At 32.5% G+C, this 14,547-nt stretch overlaps 1 non-coding gene across 1 annotated transcript; it reads left to right on the top strand.

Annotated features, from left to right (window-relative positions):
• Window positions 1-886: 886 nt before the first annotated feature.
• Window positions 887-968, top strand: TRNAS-GCU (transfer RNA serine (anticodon GCU)). The gene has a single exon. It is a non-coding gene; the product is annotated as a tRNA-Ser (tRNA).
• The last annotated feature ends 13,579 nt before the right edge of the window (window positions 969-14,547 follow it).

Below are 14,547 nucleotides of genomic sequence, written 5' to 3' on the forward strand. Positions count from 1 at the left end.
TGAATTGCATTATGTGTTTGTGACCTAGACAAATGGGTTGTACTATCCATGGGAGCTAATAAAACCTCTAGCTCTCCCACATTTTGTATTGATAACCACGCATGCAACACACCACCCTCACCAATTGCGTGGGTGGCGATCACCTTAATGTCTCCTACCTTACCTGATTTGGGTTAAATACCTTAATAATTAATTATTTTATTTTATTATTAATAATAATAATAAAGGTGTTGGATCCAATGGTGAAAGGCAAGGAGTTTTTCAGCATTAAGATACTTTGATATTGTGGCCAAACTTTAGGGTTACATCAAATTAGTATATAAAACCTCTTATTTATTTATAAGATAAATGATCTACTTCATCTTTGTAACAATTTGACCATTAAAATTTAAAAAATATATAATATTTTACCTTCATCTCAATTTAAAGTTACGACTTTATAAAATGAAACATGTTTCTAACCATTAAATTATATATATATAACAAATAAAATTGCAAATTAAAAATTAAAAAATATATCTTTTGATTTCCTTATATTCCTTTAAAATTAAAATAAATCTCTAACTCCATTAGAAATGAAGTACAAAATGTTATTTAAATCTATTATTTTACCCAAAGAAAAAGAAAAAGAAGAAAAGAATGAGATGAAACAATAAAAACCCGGGCTCTTTTGCAAAACAACAACTATATAGAAACTTTGGCTCAAAGTAATTATATAATAAGCCGATTGTTTAAATGTGGTGGTTTAATTGCAAGCTACCCTACCATGAATGTCCTAACCACTCTAAAAGATGAAACAATTATATAATATTGTCAAGTGGTCAATTTTTCTTTGAATAATTAGGTTATAAATCAATTAAAATTTGGCATTATCATGGGCACAACTGTCGCTTTGGCCGAGTGGTTAAGGCGTGTGCCTGCTAAGTACATGGGGTTTCCCCGCGAGAGTTCGAATCTCTCAGGCGACGATTTGCTTTGGCTTTTTGTTTTCGATTTCGATTTACTTTTCCCCATGACACAAACTCATTTTTCTCCGGATTAGTTGTATTGAATTTTTTAATTAATGATTTCCGAGCTCAAGTATTTAGCCAGAGTGAAAGTTCATTTTTTTACCCTATATTAATATTGATATATTTTATGTAATATTTAATTAATGATTAAACCCAAGTATTTAGCCAAAGTGAAAGTTCATTTTTTACCCTAAATTATTATTGATATATTTTATGTAATATTTTTTTTAAGATCATTAAAAAAACATTGTGTCCAAATTAAAAAAGGAATCATTAAAATAATTTTGAGGTTTAAAATTGGTTTGTCAAGGGAAATAATAAAATAATAATAGTAAATATAAAACTAGCATTCCCTTGAAGTGGGGTAAAGGAATGCTGAAGTGAATTAGGATGTCGTTTGGAGATAAGAGAAGTACATCGATAGTATATCAATAACTAATTGAGGATCCATTTAGTAGGGTCCATGAATAATGTATTTAAATGATTTTTGAGATGGTTAAGATTTGTCATAGTTGAATGTATATAGAAGAATTTTCCAAGATAAACTATGTTCTCATTTCCAATTAATAACCATTAAAGGTTAAGCACAAACCCTAGTAGTGTATAAATTGCTCTCATTTGAGAATATGGTTGAGAACTTGGTGTGGGTCTTTTAAATGTACATATAATCATAAAAGAGATTACACATGTTGATTTGCAAAAAGAATTTTTCCAGTGGAATAAGAATGCCTTGATCATTATTGGATTACTTGAAATTGATGATGTATGATCAATTTCAAAACAATTTGACCGACCTTCATCAAATTTCCACCTATTTTTTGTACATTTTCGCAGTTTGAGGAGATGTAGCAATGGATTGTTGGATTAAGAATAAAGAGATGATGATGATACTTTGTTAAGAACATCAATGAATACCTGTGTTTACGAAATATCTAATGCTTGTGTTGTTTCTATTGTGCAAAGTCCATGTCACCTCATAGTTCACATTAAAAACAAAATAAATTTATATGAAACATGTGTGGGCTAGAAGGAACCCATCTAATTTTGTTTTCACTAGTTGAGGAAAATGAATTGATTTGTCTCTATGTATAAATGATAGATTTGAAATCTAGAATGAGAACTCTTGATCATCTCTCACATCAATATTTTTCTTAATACTATTAATACTTCAATAATATTACTTGCTTATGTGGACAATCAGCGTGTTAGTTAACCTATATGTTATACAAGAAAAATTGGTCAAGGTGAAGTTTAAACTTGTAATAGGGAATAAGGTGATATATCAAGTAGGGGAGAACCTTAAAATAACTTGAAACATGTTATAAAATGCATGAAATAACCAAAAACATAAGAAAGAAGACAAACCTATATGAAGTATGAAACATTAAGGGAGGGGAATGATCACACAAAGCAAGGCTATGTTGGAAAATGCATGAAATTTTTCAATTCTAATGGACAACACAATACTTTTTTGTGTGGGAAATGTCAACAAAGTTATGTTTTATGAATATATGTTTAGTGTTTAGTCAATTGTATAGATATTTTTAATGTTTTTTCTTTTATAATCATTTGAATTTATCAAAAAATATTTATTAGGATTAAAACCTATTACATTAAGTTTGCTACTATGGTGTGAACATCTCTATGATATTGTATATATGTGTATGCTCCTACACGTCTTGAATTCTTGATTTCTAATTTATACTTATATTAAAGGCATTAAAAATGTGACTCACCCCTCCCTTACTCAACATCCCATCTCACCATCTCATCTTACTTAGTACTTATTTAAATAGGTTTTCTAGTGACCTATTATAGGTACCACACATGATAATGTTGGAATGAGTTGGGAGGGGATATTGTTGGTTTGTAAAGCTATGAAGCATCCTAGTGTTATTAGTTCTCAAACCACGTGTTGATGGGGGAGTTGTAGTAGCCATATCTAGTCATTTGTTTCTTTTGCACTTGGAATCTTGGTCCATAGTGTGACAATATGTTACAACTTGACAAAGATTGTCCTTTCGGTCAAGGAATACTAGTAATAGGAAATCTACAAGCTAAATGATTTCATTAGGCCAACAACATAAAATTTTAATTTATCTCCCTAGAAAATCAAAATAGGTTGATTTATCATTAATAGATCATGAAATGCAATATGGAGGCCTATATTATATTATAAAATAACTATCAATGTGAATCCTTGCTGAATGGAATAACTATGTGAACTCATTGAATTAGACAACTTGAACAAGATTCACAGGCACAAGAATTAACATGTTGACAAAAGTTTAAGAGGGTGGGTGGGAAAATGTGGGGGTTAATGCCTTTAAAAAAGTTTCATTAGTGTTTTTTAAAATGTTAATGCACTTCCTCATGTTAGGTGCAATAATGAGTTTTAGAATTCCCTTAACTTTTCTAGTTTTAGTATACGCTTAAATTTTCTAGTGGTATTCAATTGAGTGCATAATGAATGGGAAGACTTTCACTCTAAATTTTGATGTGCTTTGAAATTTCCTTTTTGGAAAATTAAAATTTTATTACATTTTTAACTTAATTAATTATAACACATATTAAAATATAATATTTAATGAAAATAATTTCAAATAACATACATATATTGTAATATTCTTATTTTCATTTTAAAAATACATATTTGTTTTATGTGTCCATGTTATTATTTCTGAATGAAACTATAAACATAAAGTTGAACCATTATAAATTAAGTCAATTTTTTACCCACGTTGGTCCTAAAGTGATTATATAATCTACATTGTTTGGCACATTCTATGCCAATTTGATTATAGTCAATGTGCTAGGGATCACTAGTTGGAACCCCTTAACAAGTCAATCAAATTCTAAATGGATCTATCGATTTGCAATAAAATTTAGATTTAGTTCACAAATTCCAACATCCCCCTCCAAGATAATTTCTTTGGGGACTAAGAGTTGGCATTATTTCAACCCACTAGCCCACACACCCCACCCACCCAAAACTTAATCACTAATTCTTTTAGCCCAAGCAAAAATTAAGATTTAACAAACTTGACATATGCCAGTCACTTCATAAATTTATCAACAATTTAATCATTTGTTTTACAATAAACAAGAACTACCACATTTTCTTATGCCAATTATTTGAGATAATGTGGATGAAGGTTTCTTTTAAGGGGATGGTTCCCCTTGCGCCTTCATAGTTTATCTATCCCCTTGAGCCTTCATCGTTTATCATCTTCCAACTAAACTCTCTCTTCTGCCCAATTTGTGTCATTCGTCTTAAAAAAAACTGAGTTAGTCCAATGAAAATAGTTTTAATCATTAAAATTAAGATTTATACTTCAACTTTCTCTAATTAATGACTCAATTATCATCCTAAATCTCATAAAGATATAAGCTTTAATAATACTATTGATATTATTAATTTTAATGTATTCTTTTATGTTTTGATAATTAAATCAAGCCTCTCCATACATAGTCCAGGCTCCTTTGAGTTTGTAGTGGCTATTAATCAAAGTATAAGCAATAGCCTACACTTATTCAACTTGAGCCATTTGTGTTTATTATCTAATCATGATTAGACTCTATTGAAGTACATCCACTTTCAATCAAAAAAAAGGGATAAGGAGTGTTATATTTAACATATGTTATGGAACGTTTTTTGATTTGTCCAAAATTCTCACCAGAAATGTTTCATATCCAAACCTCACCATTATAAAGAATGTGTAGAAATAACTAAGTATTGAAATTGGGTTTTTATTATTCCAATTTCAAAATTGAATACTACTTTATTTGTTTTCTAAAACAATAATAAGCTTTCTAATTAGTAATGAACTTGAGTTTTTCCTCACCATTGCAGTTCCAACTCAAATGATAATTAAAATCAATACTTAAATGTTTGTAATATTACACCTCTTCAAAGACACTATCATAAATAAAATTATTATTTTTTTCAAAAATTTGATTATTAATATTAATAATATTAATTAACTCATAATATGTATTTATTAATTAACTCATAATATATATTTATAAATTCGAAATTACTAAATTTAAAGGAAAAAGTTATGAGAAATTTAATCAATAATGTTTTAAACAAATTCTAATTTACTTAAATGCCTTTAATATTAAACCTATTAAAAAACACTATTATAATAAAGAATTAATTTTTTTTTTATCAATTTTAATAATAATATTACGAGTTTAATTATCAATTTTAATAATATTATAATTATAATTATTAATTTTAATATCAATATTAATAGACTCATAATATATGTTAAAAAAAAGATAGGGCAACTGTTACCATACTTTATGGCCCCTATCTTACCCTAGATCCAAGGTTGTCTCTCATGTTTTATGATTGACTAGTTCCTAACCCAATAAATAGCTTCTTTGTAACAATACTAGTTTGTTGCTTGCCTTCGAGCATTATATACAATGGTATCAAATGACCAACAACAACAACAAAAAGAAAAAGTAAAACTGCAACTTTGCTTCTTGCTTGGATGCTTCCGAAGCCCTTGTCAATGATATTGTACAAAGTCATTTCCCTTTCTCTCCAATTCATGTGTTGGATTTCCCATTCCCTTTCTAAATGGATTCTTTTCTTTTTAGAGGGAAAAACGTTAAAATAAACCAAACCAATAATGTATGGTCATAATAAGACTAGGACCATTTGAGAGTTCCTAAATTAAGAATTATTTGTTGTTTTTCTCCACAAATTATTTGTTGTTTGTCATATCATGTGCGGAAGAGAAAACGTAATCTTGAATCATAATGTAACTCAATCTTTGATATCACAATATAACATGGATATATGCATTATGTAATATAAGCCAAAAATAGACATATAAAAAGGTGTTATGGTTTAATAATAAATTCTTGTATAGATCGTTTCATCTTCCATTTTTAAGGTTTTCTTGGTGTATTTTTAAGGATTTCTAGGATTTATTCATATCATCATTTGTATCAATGTACATTGAGTGTTCAGGCCCATTTTCCTTCTGAGAATAATCAATTAATTTCTTCCACAAAATAATTGTGGTCTCATCCACCATTTTTACATGGAATTATTTTCCTCTCAATGAAACTGAAAACATGACTAACTATAAGATGACAAGGAGGTTTTTTCCACCATTGTTTCTTTGTGTTACTGGAGCAAATTATTATTATTGTTCAATAAAATGAGTCCCCTTATGATCTCACCATAAAATCAATATTAACTATGTTTCAGATTTCAATCCACAAGGAGAATATCAATACTTTCCTCTCTCGAATAATTATTAAGGCAACCATATACTCATTATATTATTCTAAAACTGGAAGGTTATTAAATAACTAGGGCAATCCAACATAACTAGGGAAATCCAATGGTTGTTGGATTGAACAAAATACACTCACGAGTTGGTTGCAAGAATTAAATATGGATTAAGTTATGAGTTAAGAATTAAAACCTAAAATTGGATTTTTCCTCGAATATGGATGAAGTTATGAGTTAAGAATTAAAACCTGAAATTGGATTTTTCCTCCCTTGGGTTTAAATGCCATTAATTGTTGTCAAAAAAATCTTTTCAACTTGGAAATAACTTATGGTGAAAACACACATGACACGGGTGGTAATGAAAAGAGAAAAATGCATGGATGATTATAATCAGGTCTTGATAGACAAAAATGTTTGAGAAAATCTCTTAAAAAAAAAGAGTGATGAATTTTAAAAGGAAAAGAAGGAAAACTACTTTTTTAAAGTAAATATTTTTGGAGGGAAAAGAAAAAAACACTATTTTAATTGTATTTTTGACTTATCTCCTTATATGTTTACTCAAATTTCAAGTGTGCACACTCATTGGATGCAAATTTAGACTCTGCATCTATTGAGTACCCAATATATATACTTTTGAGTAGACCCACACTGAGAAAAGTAAAAAATACATGAAAAATGTGTTTCTTTTAAGAAAGATGTTTCTTCATGTATTTTCAACTTTTCTTCAAGAAACATGTTATTTCATGTCTGTCTACTTTTCTCGGTATAGGTCTACTCAAAACTATGTGGAGTGGATACTAATTGCATGCAAAGTCTGATTCATGTCCAACAAGTGCCCACACTTGAAATTTGAGTAAACCTATAAGGAGATAAGTAAAAAATATGATTGGAAAAAGTAGTATTTATCTTTTTTCCTCCCAAAATATTTATCCTTAGAGATGACATCATCATCTTGAATACTATTGGTTCTTTGAAAGTAGATTTTGTTAGTACATTTTTTATTGTTAGGCCTACTTTTTAATCTAAAATCCCCCCTAATGAATGACAACACCACTTATTAACAAAAGAAAACAATATAATAACAATTTCCTATCAAAATGTTGGGACTACTCAACTTGCATATTATAACCTCTAACCTCCACCAAATAGATAGAGCAAAGTAGATATTGAGATCTAGCGAGTTAAATATTTTACATTAATTTATATGTCACGTCTCTGCACTAAAATAACCTTAGGGGCTATTGCTTGAAGTGTATTGTGTGAGCACTTTCAAAAAATAATCGATGATGAGAATTGAAATCATATGAATTTGCATGATAGCATTCAATAAAGATGATATTATGACATCGATGAGGTGCAAAACACTTGGTTTGTGTGGGGTTTAGTCCCAATCAAGTTTCAAGTACAAATTTTATGGAAGGTGGAGGGGCAAAGGGTGGAAGCAACCAAATCTCATTAGATTGTGCAAAAAGCAAAATGGGAACATTCATTAGTCTAATTGTTATGTCAATTGAGATTTTTTTAACTTATGTCATTAGTCTAATGCTACTTAGTGTTATCTATTCAATTTCTACTTAGCATCTTATAACAATTTCCTATGTTAAGTCACCTTATGACATAAGGATTGGTATACCCCCATACATTCCTTGAAAACAATGATATATCCTTTCCATTAATAACTTATAACGTGTTCACTTTTTCTAATCGTGACCATCTTTAGTGGTGCAAACAATCTTGGTAAGTAACATAGAAACTCATTTCTAGTCAAAAAAATCTTGGAGAGAAGAACCATTATAGCTAGCACATGTAGATGTGGTCTCATGTAAACCTTATCTCTCAAAAAAAATAAATATTTTCTTATTTTGGTTACTGATTTTAGTTGAAGAACATGGTTGTATTTCATTAAAAAGAAATCAAACATCTTTGTTATTTTTGAAGAATTTAAAGATATTGTTGAGAAGAAAAGTGGTTATTCCTTAAAGCCATTACACATGGATAGTGGGTGAGAATTTACTTATAATGAGTTTGATTAATATTCGAAAAATAAAGGAATTATGTATTTGACAATTAATTATACTCACCAATAGATGGGTGTGGATGAACACAAGAATAGAACAATTGTTGTGATGGCTAGGAACATGCTAAAAGGTAAAAGTATTCCAACTATTTTTTGGGCTGAAGTTATAACTGCATCTATTTATTGGCTTACTAGATGTCCAATAAAAAGTGTGCAAAATATGACTTCGTATCAAGCATGTAGTAGAAGAAAACTTTGGTTTTCTCATTTGAGAGTTGTTGGTTGTATTTCTTAGGTGCATGTTCTCATGGAAAAAGAAAAAACTATATGATAAAATTGTAAAATGCATTTTATTGGCTATTGTGAGGAGAAAAAGGCTTATAATTGTATAATCCACAAACTGAAAAGTTATTGGTTAGTTTCGGTGTGTTTTTTTAATGAAAAATCCAAGAATTATTGTATGAGAAAGTGAATATTCTATTTCTAAAAATCCAACTATTAGTCTGAATACTTCCTAGACTATATCCACTCCATCATCTTCTTCAACTTCAAGTCCCATTTCAAGTCCATGTACTCCTCAAAGAAAGGTAAAATCCTTAAATGAAATTTATGGATGTACAACTTTTTTCTTTCATATCTCATATGAGAATAGATCTAGGAAATTTTGAAGATGTAGTAAAAGAGGAAGCATGGTGTAAAGCAATGGATGAAGTGATTGCAATAGTTAAAAAGAATGAAACATAGGAACTTGTAGATCCTCCTACCTAAAAAGAATTCACTAGAATCAAATGGGTTTACGAAACAAAGTATGTAGTTGATGGGTCCATACGAAAGCATAAAGTAAGGTTAGTAGAAATGGGGTTTGCTCATTAGCTAGGTATATACCACAATGAAACATATGCTTCTATTTCCAAAATGGATACCACAAGAACTATTTTAGAATTCACAACACAATATAATTGGTTCATTTATTTATTTGATGTGAAATCAACCCATTGTCGCTACAATGACCCTCCAAAACTTTTTCCTAAGTCAATTTTGGAGCCTATGTGAACCATCATTTCAAGCCCCCTAGTGTTGTCATGTTGTTTGATTTTTTATTTGTATGTTTTCTCCTAGTGTCACATCCTCCTAAGTCAATATTTCTTGAGTGTCATCACCTAGCCCTTAGAAGCACTTAGGTTATCTAGTCCATGGTTAGGTGAACTCATGACTCATCTTTACTTAGAAACTAGCCTTTACGCCATGCACACACTCGAAAAAGTACTCAAAGGCCCAAAAAATCAAACAAAAGAAAGAAAAGTGCTCTTTAAACACACACTCCAAGTTGATGAAGACATGCGCTTGAGTTGAGCGCACTCCTTCGGGCTAATGAAGTGTTCCCTCCTTGAATTCACTCCTTCAAGTTGACAAGTGCACCCTCCTTGATTGCATTCCTTCATGTTGAAGACATGCACTCTTCCTAGATGTATGCATGTGCCTCTTTGTTGCATGTGGGCGTACTCTTATAAAATAGGAGCCCACTTAAATTCCCTTAACTAACCCTTTCACTCGACGACAAGTGGTGATCATGCATGAATCAATTTTTCATGTAAACTCTTTAAATTAACCTAGTTAATCATTCCTTTGCATAATCATTCTCATCTGGGTTGGGCACACAATTGTGGATCAAGAAACTCTTCATCAACCTGCATCACAAGTAATTTTTGCATGTCAAATCTATTCATTACCTTTCATGATTTCACTGTCTATATTTCTTTTCTTGTTGGTGTTTCATTGTTTTTTAGTTATTCACTGGCGTTTCTGTTCAATCTTGATTCTGCAAGTGTTAATTTATTTTCGCATGCAAAGACTATTTGCATTCCTCAAACTTCCACATTCTATCATGATTGTAATAGGATTCATATAAGCTTGTAGATCTTTCTTCTTCTCATTCTTATCATGAAATCCTAATGTTAGAATTGTTCTTGAGCTTTCCCTAGGTAGAGTGCACTTCTGGACCTTGAAGCCTAATTAGCCTTGAAAAATGCACCCATAATGACCAAGTTTCCCTCTTGAGTGCACTCCTTCATCGCGAAGAACTGTGCCCTCCCTTGAGCACATGAGCGTACATCAAAGACTCGAATTATTTTCATTCGTCTCTTTGGCATGCGCCAGTTCACCCTCCTTCCATTTGAGCGCATGAGCACACCTTGAAGGATTGAAGGCTTGAATACATTTTCCTTTGTCCCTTCGGAGTGTGTCAGTGCACCCTCTCTGTATCCTTGAGCGCATGAACGCACTATGAAGGCCTGAAGTCCCAACAACTCACCCCTTCGACCATATGGAGTTCGTTAGTGCACCCTTGATGGTTCCTTTCACTTACTTGAGCGCATGAGCACACTGTAAAGCCTCAAATGATCCTTGACTTACCTTCGTGCTTTGAAATTGCACCCTCCTTGTTTGCATGCCCATTTTTTTATGCATGCAAGTGATTTTTTGTTGTCATTAATAGATTACATGTTCAATTACCTTTGATGGCTCCATTTACATGCTTTATGAGATATTGTTGCATAGTTAGGTTCCATTAAGCTAATATTTTCATTATGAGTGTGTTGCCACAAACAAGTGTTTAAGCTACAAGTATTTTCACCCTTTAATCATTTTTTGGAGCCATGCCTCCTATAAAGTTACCTCCAAAGAAGTCTCAGAAGCAATCACTAAAGAACCTATTGAAGTGACCAAGCCAACCATTCCCATTTATGAAGATACATAGTGCTTCACTGATAATTCTACTGATGTCACATGGAGCGGCATATACAAAAAATTCATGCAGAAAATTTTTGCTAAGAAATTAGAGGACTTGGAAGTGTACATCAACATTAAGAAGTCCAGGATGCATATGATCGCATAAAGATTCTTGATCATCCTCTGTGTAGAAGTGATTGAACGGATCATTACACATATGGATGACTCTCATCTTGTGCTTTGTAGTGAGAGTGGTGGTCATCTCACCACTTATTATGGAGAAGACATGCAGACATACTACAAGATGCTTAGGCCCACAAAATATGAAAATGATGACTTCTATATTAGATGGGCCAACCTCGACACAAGTGAAATTATCAAATCATGGTGTTGAGAGCCTGCTAAGTTTCGCCATCGCCCATCCGCAGTTTATCCAATTAATTTTCTTAGAGACGTATATCAGTACCTGATAGCCATGTGTTGTTGGTTGCATGGGCACAAGAACACTAAGGCATTTTAAGAAAACTAGATATATAAGCTCAATAAGGTGGTGACACATGGAAAAGTCTTCAATTGGGAAGATATATTGTCATTTGAGTTGTAGTGTCATGTGGGGCAGGCAAAAGCATCTTTGATGGAAAACCAGGCACTGAAATTCTACATGTTTGAATTGTTTTAGACAGAATTTGTGCTCAATATGCATTCCTAGGAATGTACTGGAACTGGAACCTTAAGAACAAGTTCGTAGTTTACTTCCACAACAGAGTGTTGTCAAAATCAAGCTTCAGAGGTGCATATGACAGATTGGCCAAACACTTCTTTGTAGTCATCTTCCATATGATATTCGAGATCTATCCTCCTTGCATGACTGATCAGCTGAAGGAGTCACTATAGGATATCACGGATTGGTTTGCAACTCCCAAGGGTACATACATCAGATGTTTTGGTTGTCAGATACCCCCTCATCTCATGTTGTGATATGTGACCAATAAGGTTGTCATGCAAGAAGTAGCAAATCAGTTGTGTTAGTGTCCTATATTATAGTAGTCAAAAACAAGTTTAGTCTTTCAAATTTATTTTGGAAAATGTGTAAAGGTTTGGCTATGATCTCTTAGAGATCAAGCTATTGGTCTTAGTAAAGAATGAAAATTTTCATTATTAATATAATTATGTTAGAGTGTGTGAATGGTAATACCAAGGTAGTTAGTGATTCCCTAAAGATTGAGTCAAGTAATTCTAGGGTCTATGTCTCATACAAGATCATGTGTGAGGTCATAGTGAGTCTTGTCTTCTCGTCATTGACACAAATTAGTGGGGTCAGGATAGTCAGTTAGGTTTTCAAGTCATATTGTGCCAGGACATTACCACCAGTACAACGGTTATGAGGCATGCATTACACTTCTTTCAGTTGTTGTGCTCCCATGATTAACGCTCCAAAACGCAATGAATATTTTTTAAATCAGGTTTGGTCACCTTGGGAGTTTAAACATTTGTTTTAGCATCTAAAATACCATAGATCCATTCTTGGTTCCATTGAAATCTTCATAGACATCGTTTGAAGTTTGTTGCATGAAGTTTGTAGGGGAGTCGTTGTGCTCAGAGACAGTCGTTGTGTTTCTTCAAGACAAAGGGTTATCGCCACCTCTAGGTTCTAATTCTTCATTTTCTTGGATTTTTTTTTCATGTAGTCCAATTTGTCCTTACTAGTTGAAGAAAACATTCAGATGACCTTGCAAGCTTCAAATTCTTAGCTCGTTGCACTTTCTTTGTTGTGTCTGAAAAATATGCTACGCTTTCTTTCACTCGCTATGTTTTATGTTATTACCTGCATCAAACATTCAAATATTTGTTTTCCACCCATATTTTGAAGCCTGAAATTCCATTTAACTGGTCTAGAGCCTCACATCTTGTTGTTACTGCCCTCAAGGATCAATAATTAATTCCCCCATACAATGTGCTTTCTTGTCACACCTGTGTTTTTAATATTCCACTGTAAGCAAAAGACAACAAGTTGCTGCTTTAAGTTCGAGAAATGGGTTTTTGTTTTCAGGGTTTACTAATGTAGGGATTTTCATTCTAAATTTCCATAAAACCCTTATCTAAAGCCCTATTTTCATAACTGCTACCCTATTGTTGCGCTCAATTGGAAAACACTGAAATTGCATTAAAAAACCCTAGGATTCATCTCTGTTGTGAATTCATGACAACTCCAGATAGAAAGAATCACAAGGGAGGAGAGATAGTCAGGTTTGAGCCAAAATAAGTTACCTTAATAAACTCAAATCCAACAATTAGAGTTGCATTTGAACAGGTTAGTTGCATCATATTTTGTGAGAAGATCCAAGGATATAGTGTGCAACTCACCAAAGAATTTTCTTTGAATTTCACCAGGGTGGATGTTAAAATTGGAGAGTTGAGTTTTCTAGTGTCAGATGTCACCATTTCAGTTGCTACAAAGATTCCTCTACAAGGAGAACAGTGGTTCAAGGGTATGCCTCTTGACATAATCAACTACAAGGATTTCTTAAAACCAAAGTACAAAAACAAGGGATATGGAGCTATTGTACCTAGAGAATACCTGCTTGAACCCTACAACAAAATTTTGAAGGTAATCTAGAGATACTTCACTTGTGAAGGCAGGTTTGGGAGAATCTATCAGTATCATTTTAGGCTATTGATGCACTTCACAGGAAAAATCCCTTTGAATCTGCCTTTCTATTTGTTCAGAAGCCTTAGTAAGATGGCAGATAAGGTTCAAGGTAAAAAAAGCCAAGTGGAGCCCAATATTTTCCATTTCTCTTTGATTAAGTTGTTGGTGGTAGAAGAATTCAACGAGAAAAATCAGACATAGCAGGCATTCATAGATTCATCAAAGTTGGAAGCAGAGTTACCATCTAACCCTTGGAGTAAAAAAGATACACCTTCATATGTTGAGATCACCTTTGCCCATCAAGTTGAGATCATCCATGTATTCCTCTCGGATACCTTTCAAGAATATTGTGCGGACCAGATCAGGAGGCATAGTTCGGTGTTTAGATTTTTGTAAGTTGTAGACAAACCGTTCTAAATATTCCTCTAAGGTTTCATCCTCTTGCTGACTCATTCTAAAGATATAATCTTTAGAGTCTTTGGATCTGCAATAAGGCTGATATTTCCTAAGAAATGTTCTCCTCATACCATCCCAATCAACTATAGCATGCTCACCAAGCCCCATGAACCATTTTAAGGCTGATGCCTTTAATGTGGCTGGGAACAATCTAAGCCTATGGGCATCATCTGTATAGCCATAAGTTCGACATACAATGTCAAACTCGAACAAGAATGAGTCTGGATCCTCCGAAGCCATACCATAGAAATTTGGTAGCACGGATGGGGGTATGTTTTTCATTTTAATCTCCTCATCCTCCTGTGGTTCATGTATAGGGAACTTAAAAGTTGACTCCTCTTCATCTCCTTGGCGTGGTACTGATCCAGATCCTTCCTCAGCCATTCTAATTGGTCTCTCTGTGTCAGTGTCACTTGGTGGAAAAAGGAGG

This window comes from Pinus tabuliformis, chromosome 8 (assembly GCF_031772625.1).
Source record: "Pinus tabuliformis cultivar Carrire ecotype Pingquan chromosome 8, CPIR1, whole genome shotgun sequence".
Classification (NCBI taxonomy): domain Eukaryota; kingdom Viridiplantae; phylum Streptophyta; class Pinopsida; order Pinales; family Pinaceae; genus Pinus; species Pinus tabuliformis.